The sequence below is a fragment of the Triticum dicoccoides genome, chromosome 1A (genome assembly GCF_002162155.2).
Source record: "Triticum dicoccoides isolate Atlit2015 ecotype Zavitan chromosome 1A, WEW_v2.0, whole genome shotgun sequence".
Classification (NCBI taxonomy): Eukaryota; Viridiplantae; Streptophyta; class Magnoliopsida; order Poales; family Poaceae; genus Triticum; species Triticum dicoccoides.
Window position 1 is genome coordinate 568,322,033 of NC_041380.1, and position 10,429 is coordinate 568,332,461.

Genomic DNA, 10,429 nt, shown 5'->3' on the forward strand with positions numbered 1-10,429 from the left:
CGCACTTTGCTACTGTGAACCTCGGTTGGGTGGCATGCATTCATAGCTTAGGATTCCCTTCGTGCCGACACGAGGGAGGAGGGGGGCTGCTAGCTACTTCGCATTTTGATAGGTGAATCTCGGTTGAGGGGGAGGGGGCATGCATTCATAGCTTAGGATTCCCTTCGTGCCGACATGAGGAGGGGGGTGGGGGCAAGCAATACCGTGCACTTTGCGAGAGAGGTGCCACATCGAAGTTGCATTTGGTATTTGAAAATCAAACCACCCTTTTGATACATAAATTTGGTCCACATGCAAGTGTGTTCGTGTTCTGACCCTCTCCCGTGTCATTTTTCACCAAATTTATGAACATTAGACAAGTCGGATGACGCAACAGACACGGTTCACTCAAACTAACCGTGTGCCACACCGGTGCACCTGTCACGCACACATCCGCACAGTACATTGGGCTCCACGAGGCTCCCCCTCTCAAAAATATTTGCCCGCCTCGAGGGTTTTTCTGTTTCATAACACACATTTGTTATCTCTGGACCGTGTGCGATGTTTCTTGTTCCCAATCCCGCCTGCATCCCTAGAAAATATATGCCCGCCTCAAGGGTTTTTCTATTTCATAACACACGGTTGTTATCTCCGGACTGTGTGTGATGCAATATCATCAAAATTTTCAATAGCCCGGCATTTCACTCCCGCCTTTGACTCCCGCGTAGTAAAATTTTCAGTACCAGCGTCATTTCCTCAAACACCCCGCGCCCCCTCTCTCCACATACACACACACACACCAAAACCTCCTCGGGCGTGCGCGCGCGCGCACACACACACACACACACACACACACCCTGCCTCGCTCGAAACCCTAGCAAAGTCCCGGCCGCCGCTGCCGCCGACGCAAGGCCTCCATTGTCAACATCTGCCGGTTTGCCCGTGCAGCTTACCCACCGATCTCCATACCCAGGCCGCCCTGAGTTTCTTAGATGACGCCTGCCAAACGCCCCCTTTCCCACAGATCCCCATCCCCATCCCCCACTCCAGAGCGTCGCAGCCTAAGCCCGGCTACGCTTCCCGTGGAGCTCGAGGAGCGACTGGCCCAAAAGAGGTGTATAGCCGTCTCTTCACCCGACGTGGCCGAGGAAGCTGACGGCCATTACTGGCGGCAGGCACTCAAGCAGCGGGCTAGAGTATGCGGGCATATCTCCTCCGCCGGCTACGACATCAAGGTCATCGACAGCGACGCCCTGAGGCGAGCTGTGTCACAGGTTAAGTGGCCCACCCCCAACCCCTTGGGTTCAACCGCCGTCGATCTCATCCATGGCCCCGCCGCTGATCTCCTCTGGCTCGCTGTCAACAATTTGCTATTCTACACCGCCATCGAGCCCCTTTTGCCATTTTTGAAGGACACGTTCTGCGACGCCGGCTTGGGATCCACAGCTTCCAAGTCATACCTCATCGACGGCAACCAAAAGGAGGGCACCCTCTCCGGCTCTTCCAAGGGGAAAGAGCCCATATGCTCTTCCAAGGGGAAAGCGCCCGTCTGCGACATCAGGAAGGGCACCCTACAGCCGTGCTCTTCCAAGGGGAAGGAGCCCATCTGCGACAACATGGAGCGCATCCAAGGTCCGTGCTCTTCCCACGAGAACGAGCCCATCAGTGACAAGTGAGGAAACCCATGATTTGTTTTGCCGTGCCTCTCACAGGGGGAAACCCATGATTTGTTTTGTCAAGTCCCTTTTGTAGTGTAGTGAGAATATGTCCAGTTTTAATTGCTATATCTGGTTGTTTGCAGTATGCCTTGTTTATTTCAGTTATTCACACTGTGATGCTCTATATGTGCAATTATTTACTGTGCAGTACATTTCATCAATCCAGTTTTAAACATACCGATAGGAATGCATATATTTTCTTGTTGTTAAGCCTGTTATAGCTAGCATATGCCTCTTTGAAAGGTTTTTGATTGTTCGGTTGTTTGTAGTTAGAATATGTTCAGTTTCAAATGCTATCTTTGGTTGTTCGTAGTATGCCTTGTTTATTCCAGTTATTCACAACGTGATGTTCTATATGTGCAAGTATGAACTATGCCGTTCAATTTCATCAGTACCAGTTTCAACAATACCACTATGAATGACTACATTTGGTTGCTACATCTTGTAGTTAACACACCTTTCCATTTTTATTTAACCATAACCAGTGTAATTAGACCGGTACAATACCAGTTTGAATGATCATGTTTTCTTGTTGTTAAATGTTTGGCCTATTGCAGTTAGCACACCACTACTAGGAAAAAGCCTAGTAGTAGTGCGGGTTAAAAGCTAGTAGTAGCGCGGGTGCCTGCGCTACTACTACGGCGCTACAGCTAACTAGTAGTAGTAGCACGGTGCATCCCACGCTACTACTACTAACTATCTATAGCGCGTGTCTGTGACCCGCGCTACTACTATTAATTTGAAAAACCAAAAAAATCTCGACCCCGTGCGTGCTGTCAATGGTGTCAATGGTTCGTTCAATGGCACCGACGTCCATGGCGACGGGGCGTCGGCCGGCAGCGACGTGCACGTTGGCCGGGAGCAGGGAGATCTCGGCCATGACGCGCCTCGTGGAGGTCGCGGAGGCCAGCCCGGCATTGGCCGGGAGCTGGAGGACCTGGATCTTGGCGTCGTGCGTGGGGAGCAGCACCTCGCGGCGGCCCTCATGCTGTCGGAGGAGGAGGGGGATGGGTCAGCTAGGGTTCCGGATCGAATCGGAGAGGGGGGGAGGAGGAGGAGGGCTGACCGGGAGCGAGAAGAAGACGACGAAGGCGGTGAGGAGAGGGATGCCGAGGTCGTGCTTCCGCATCTTGGTGGCGGCGAGGAGCTCCGGCGACCTCCCACCGGAGGGATCTCGGAGAGGGAGGGAGGAAGAAAGTAGAGTGTACCAGCGGCGGCCACCGCTGGAGTATGAGGGAGAGAGGAGGAAAGTGAGAGAGGGGAAAAGTGAGGGAGAGAGGAGGGATTTGGCCGAGGATATGGGGATTTCACCTACCTCGTACTTAGTAGTAGCGAGGGGTATAAAACCGCGCTACTACTATCAACTTAGTAGTAGAGCAGGTTTGTACCCCTCGCTACTACCATGGCATGTCCCGGGAGGGCACGGTAGAGACCGCTTAGTAGTAGCGCGGGTTAAAAACCCGCGCTACTAGTATCAACTTAGTAGTAGCGAGGGGTAAAAACCCGCGCTACTAGTAAGCGTCTGCCTATAAGCTTTTCCCTGGTAGTGCACCTTTCCACTTGTTTTGCTTTACTAGCGTGCTTAAACCTACACACTGAAGCTATATTTTGGAGATTATTTTGTCTGCCATGTGTAATTTTGGTTGATGTTTAGCCTGTTGTGCTTAACATGCTTCTTGATGTACCTACACAGGACAATTTTGGGAACGATTGCTGTTTTCCATCGAGGTTAGTTTCATCCCATGGCTTATAAGCTCATTGCTCAGGTTATCGCTAGCTGCTACCATATAGGCCGGCGGCTGATAAGGGACTAATCGGTGAATCAGACTTTTAACTGAATATATATGCAACCCATTTTTCTTTAGGTTAACCAGGGCCATATGTAATATATCTGAGGCTACATAGCAACATGCACTGTACTTAATGTCTAAATATGCAATCCTAGACTACATAGCAACAAGGAAGAGTGTTACATTAATGTTCTAATGATGTCTAGATATACGTAGAAGAGCAGCAACAACAACGGCAACAACACAGCCCTGTTTGGATACTCAACTTAGCTAGAGGTTAGAGTTAGTTTCTAGCTCATTACTAACCCTGAACTAACTCCATCCAAAGAGTTATTTGGATGGCAGGGTTAGATTGACAATAAATGTACTAGGAGAACTAGCTCCAATTAGCACCTCTTGGGTTGGATACTAGTTTTTTTGGGTGGGTTATAGATGCAACTAGCTTAAACTAGCCCTCTTGTTTAGATATACTTTAGGGCTATTTGAGCCCGAACTAGCTCAAACTAACGGTAACCCGTGGATATAGCAACAGATAATTTGTAAGAATGAACTAAACTCCTTCCGGCCCATAATATAAGATGTTAATTCATCTAATATGTGAGTATATTGGATGTTATAAGATACTCCATCCGTTCCTAAATATTTGTCTTTTTAGAGATTTCAAATGGACTACCACATACCGATGTATATAGACATATTATAAAAGAGTGTTGTACTACATCATTGTGCAATTGCTGTTTAGCTTCTAATATTAACTTGGTGCTTTTAGGTACATGTGTCATTGGTAAAGGTCCGCGTTTCGACCCTTTCTGCGTATGAGGCAATGAGATAATGACGAACCAACATCAAGTGAGGAAGCTGATAAAGATTGTTAGTAAAATGAGTCCAAAGATGGCAATTAAACTATTTGTTTACACTTTATCCAAGACAACAGTGAACTGCAGGATGGTAAGTAAGAACTCTGCAGCCTTCTTTTTACTGCCCATAATGAGTTGTTTAGATGACAATGTCTGAATCTTTTTCCTTTGTAGTGGTTGCCAAAGAAGTTTACTCAAGATTACCTCTCAAACTACATGATTGGTGGGCATGCAAAGGTTAAAATATTTCTACCAGAACACGATGATTATCTAGATGTTTTCATGAAGACCGTGAAGGATGGGCGGTCGGCCATCACAAGGGGTTGGACTAGAGTCGTGTGTGCCTTCTACATGGAGGAGGGCACAATATGGGCATTTGGCTTCACCTTGTTCAGCAACCAGAATATATTTCGCTTCTTTCTTTACCGTCTTTAATAGTACAAGTATACAACTGTGGTTCATCATTCTTTATTTGGTTCTTATGTAATTCTTGAACATATGTACCTATGAATTGAATAATGCATTGGTTGTTTGAACCTGATGGATATGAATAAAGTTGTAGCATACATTCAAATTCAAATCCAAATCCGGTACAATTTGGAAAAGCAGCAAATAAATTACGATGAAATTACGCTCTCTAGGTTGTTACGGCACACATGGTTGGGAAAACACCAACGTTTACGATATGCACCATAATCAGAGACAGTTCACAGAGAGGAAACGTGTGCAAGCATGCACATAGTTGCCGTTCGCAAAGCGTGTGCGATGTCAGACAATATCACAAATGGTGCGAGAAAACTAAACATTTGTGTTAGTTGCCTTATCGTACACGATTCGCAACCATGAACAGTTTCTGATGAAGTATGCATCGTAAACGTTGCACCACAGAATAGCGTGTGTGATAGTTGTCGTGTACGACAATGTTACCATGGTCCGACGTTTCATAATCCTGTCCGACAGTCGTATGACGATTAGCTAATATTCTTAACAGTGAACCGTTTGTGATGGGCCACGCATCATACACGTTCTATAATAGTGAACCATTTGTGATGGGCTGCGCATCGTAAACGTAGCACCACAGAATACCGAATGCTATGGCAATGCGTGCAGAAATGAGTAGGAGTACTGTAGGGGCCCTATCCCCGACGATTTCTGAGTCGTGTGGGAAGGACCCCCTATCGCCCACACTCACTTGGCGACGGTTCCAAATGCCGTCTCGGAAAGGGGTTTAAAACCGTTTGTTTAGAACCGACGCGCACGAGTGTATTATGGAAAAAAGAATAAACTTTATTTTCTGTTTGGGAACCGCCTATGATATATCTAGCATGGAAAGTGTTGGGAGCTCTAAGTAGTTTTCGTTGGTGGGAAAAGTATGCCTCTCAAAATGTTTTTATCTCTCAATTTGCACTTTGAGCTCTGGCACCTCTACAAATCCCTACTTCCCTCTGCGAAGGGCCTATGTTTTACTTTTTAGCATTTACTTTTATGCAAAGAGTCAAAGTATTCCTCTATATTCCTTTTTATTTTCTCTTTTAGTAAGCATCATGTGGTGAGGAAAGATCTAGGCACATATATCCAGTTGAATATGGGTAGCATGAGTTATTATTGTTGACATCACGCTTGAGGTGAATACATTGGGAGGCAAAACAATAAGCCCCTGTCTTTCTATGTGTCCGGTTGAAACGTTTTGCCCATGTGTACAAGGTGAGTGTTAGCAATCATAGAAGACTATATGATGGTTGAGTATGTGGAGCTCTTACTTAAACTCTGTTGAATAAGTTGAATTGCAATTGCTTGGTGACTAAGAACATAGGTTGTTGGGTTTCAAGAGAATTCATTGTTTTAACCTTAACATGTGAATTGGTTGCTACTATAGCATTAGAAGTTTCATAAGAAAGAATTGCTATTATGATGGTACGAAAAGTGATTGAAATTATCATTGATCAAACTTATGCACTTTTCTAGCATTCACATTTCATAAATTATTTCTTTTATCATTTACCTACTCGAGGACGAGTAGGAATTAAGCTTGGGGATGCTGATACATCTCCAATGTATCTATAATTTATAAAGTATTCATGCCAATATATTATCATTCTTGGATGTTTTACAATCATTTTATAGCAACTTTATATCATTTTTTGGGACTAACCTATTGACCCAGTCCCAGTGCCAGTTGCTGTTTTTGCTTGTTTTTTACATCACAGAAAATCAATATTAAACGGCGTCCAAACACTGCGAAACTTTTTGTGGATTTTTTATGGACCAGAAGGAACCCAATGGGCCAGAGCTGCACCTGGGGGGTGCCCCGAGGGGGGCACAACCCACCAGGGTGCGCCAGGGCCCCCTGGCGCGCCCAGGTGGGTTGTGCCCACCTCGGTGGCCTCCCGTACCCCTTCTTTGCACTATAAATTCCACAACCCACCAGGGTGCGCCAGGGCCCCCCTGGCGCGCCCAGGTGGGTTGTGCCCACCTCGGTGGCCTCCTGTACCCCTTCTTTGCACTATAAATTCCCAAATATTATGAAACCCCTGGGGGTTAACCTAGATCAGAAGTTCCGCTGCCATAGGGCTCCTTAGCCACCGAAAACCAATCTAGACCCATTTCGGCACCCTGCTGGAGGGGAGGGAATCATCTCCGGTAGCCATCTTCATCATCCCGGCGACCACCACGATGAGGAGGGAGTAGTCCATCCTCGGGGCTGAGGGTTTGTACCAGTAGCTATGTGTTTAATCTCCCTCTCTCGTGATCTATATCATGGGATTTGTTAATATAGTCGGATCATATGATGTTTCTCCCCTCTATACTCTTGTTGTGATGAATTGAATCTTTACCCTTTGAAGTTTTGTCATGTCACATTGAATGTTCAGATTTGAGAACACATGACGTATGTCTTGCGGTATGAATACTTGAGGTGACATTGGGGTATCTTATTGATTCACTTGATATACGTTATGGCACTCAACTTGCGGATTCCCGCTGTGATATTGGGGTAATCTATACATAGGGGTTGATGCATGTTTTTATTATCTTTTCTCTGATAGAAACTTTGGGGTCTCCTTGTAGTTCTTTGTGTGGATTGAGTATTATGAATATGAATATGCTTTGGTGTTATTCTAGTATGAACTCTAGGATAGATTGAACAAAAACAATAGCTTTGTGTTATTTTAGTACAAACTCTTGAATGGATCGATCGGAAAGAATAGCTTTGAGGTGGCTTCATACCCTACTAACAATTCCTATCTTTTGTTCTCCGCTAATAGGAGCTCGGGAGTGATTCTTTGTTGCACTTTGAGAGATAATTATATGATCCAACTATGCTAGCACTGTTGAGAGATTGCACTAACGAAAGTACGAACCCTAGGCCTTGTTTTTAAGCATTGAAATACTGTTTTTATGCCCGTTTACTATTTGCTACCTTGATATTTTTATTTATTCGGATTATAAAAATATATTTCTACCATCAGTGTTACACTTTTATCACCATCTCTTCGCCGAACTAGTGCACCTATACAATTTTCCTTTGAATTGGGTGTTTTGGGGACACGAGATTTCTTGTATTTGCTTGCAGGGTCGTTTGAGAGAGACCATCTTCATCCTACACCTCTCACGGATTGATAAACATTAGGTCATCCACTTGAGGGAAAATTGCTACTGTCCTACAAACTCTGCGCTTGGAGGCCCAACATGTGTCTACAAGAATAAAGATGCGTATTAGACATCACGGTGCTATCCCCGCCGTCCCCGGTGGTGCCATTGGGCGGGGATCTGCAGGCCACGCTTGGCTCTGCGGGTGTGGCGGCCAAGGCCAAGCGCTCCAAGGCGACTGCGGTGGTTCAGCGGGCCCCAAGTGCAAGATCCAGGGCGGCGCTGGGCGAGCTCTCCTCCCTGGAGAGTGCCCATCTCCGTCTTGCCGACAAAATCCTCGAGACTGCAGGTAATCCACCCCCTCTTTCAAAATTTTGAATGCTTTCTCTGATCATCAATTAGCTTCGATCCTCGACGATAGCGGTTTCGAGTTAGGCACGGAGGGCGGTGATATTATTTCTATGATTCGTTCGCGTGAGGATGCTCAGCCGGCTCTGGCCAAAGCCGCGGCTACGGTAAAGGCCAGGGAGGCCGCCGCGGCTTCCGAACCGGCCCATGTCATGGTTGGGGTTGTGCCTGGCGCCCCGATGCTGTTATTGTCAAGTGGAGAGGCCGAAGCCAAGGAGGTGGACGCGACCCCCTCCACCAGCCGTGCCCCGGCTAAGAAAAGAGTGACAAAACCGGTGACCTCCAAAGCAGTGCGCCTACGCAACCGTATTATCTGATGCACTATCTTTTCTGGAACATTCGGGGTTGCGGTCACTTGGGCAGACACACCCAGCTTAGAGAATACATTGCTCGCGAACAAATAGATATAGTGGCGCTTCAAGAGACGATCAAAATGGACTTCACCTTTAGAGTTCTTGCGGATTTTGATCCTCTACAACATTTTCTGTGGGGTTGGGTCCCCTCAAACGGCCACTCGGGCGGGCTTCTCTTGGGCTGTAATCATGATCTATGTGATGTTGTATGCTGGGATACAGGTTCTTTCTTTATTGCGGCTACGATCAAACACCATGTTTCCTTAGCAATGTGGGCGATTGTGTGTGTTTACGACCCAACTGATCACTCACGCGCGGTGGATTTTTTGAGCGAAATCCAAGCTTTGGTTGGTACCAAGCAAGCCGCCAACATCCCCATCGTTCTTGGGGGTGATTTCAACCTTATCCGCTTGGGGGCGGATAAAAATAACCGGAATATTGACTGGCCAAGGGTGGCAATGTTCAATAATGCTATTGCGGCATCTGCTCCGCGGGAGATCGCCAGGACTGGTGCTATATTTACATGGACCAACAAACAGTTAGCCCCGGTGCGTAGTGTGCTTGATTGTTTTTTTGTTTCGCCCAATTGGGAAGTTCTTTTCCCCCTATGTATGCTAGTTGCCGAAACCTGTATAGGATCGGATCATGTCCCGCTCATCTTGGCCTCAGGGGAGGATAACATCAAGCGCAACCAGCGTTTCTTCTTTGAACCAGGCTGGTTTGAGGTGGATGGGTTTATCCCATTGATCATCGCTCGTTGGGAGCAAGCAGTAGCCGCGGCCGGCCAGACCAGAGGGCCAATGGATCAATGGATCTCGACGGCCGGTACCTTGTGCGGTTTCCTTCGTGGTTGGGGAGCTAACCACGGTAGTGTGTCGAAGAGAGCTAGGGAAGCTCTCATAGAAGAAATCAAATCCCTTGACGCCCTAGCTGACTCCAGGTCCTTCTCGGAGGCAGAGTGGGCTAATCGATACGCCTTTGAAAACCAGGTGCTTTCCATCATCAGGGAAGAGGAGGAATATTGGCGTCGTCGGGGCGGCGTCAAGTGGATCACCAAGGGAGCCGCCAACACGAGCTATTTCCACGCCTATGCCAACGGACGTAAAAGGAAATGCTTGCTCCTACGGCTGCAATATGAGCAAGGGGCGCTGGTCAGCCAAGCGGATATTATGGATCACATTTACGAGTTCTTCCTCAACCTGTTGGGAACAGCGGAGGAGAAACCCTTGCACCTCCGAGCTGACTTCTGGGGGGACGAAGCTTGAGTTTCTCAGGCCGAAAACGACTTCCTCGCCTTGTCCTTTTCCATGGAGGAAATCGATAGGGCCATTGGATCGATGAAGACTGACACTGCCCCCGGCCCGGACGGTTGGCTAGTGGCTTTCTTCCATCGGTTTTGGCCCATGCTCAAAGCTCAGTTTTACGACATCATTAACGGATTTGCATTAGGCACAATAGACATCTCGTGCCTCAACTTTGGGGTCATTAGTTTAATTCCAAAGGTCAAAGGGGCGGATTCCATAAAACAATACTGGCCTATCACCCTCATTAACATGCCTTTCAAAATTTGTGCTAAGGCCTATACGATGAGGCTGGCCCGGTGGCGCATAGAATCATCAACCGTAGCCAGTTGGCTTCTCTCAAGGGTCGTAATATCCTAGAGGGACCAGTAGTGCTTTAGGAGATTGTCCATGAGCTTAAACGAACCCGGCAACTGGCCGTGCTCCTCAAGCTGG

At 47.1% G+C, this 10,429-nt stretch overlaps 1 pseudogene; it reads right to left on the reverse strand.

Moving 5' to 3' along the window:
* Nucleotides 1-2,826, reverse strand: part of LOC119355628 — a 56,392-nt pseudogene extending 53,566 nt beyond the window's left edge.
* Between the last annotated feature and the right edge of the window lie 7,603 nt (nt 2,827-10,429).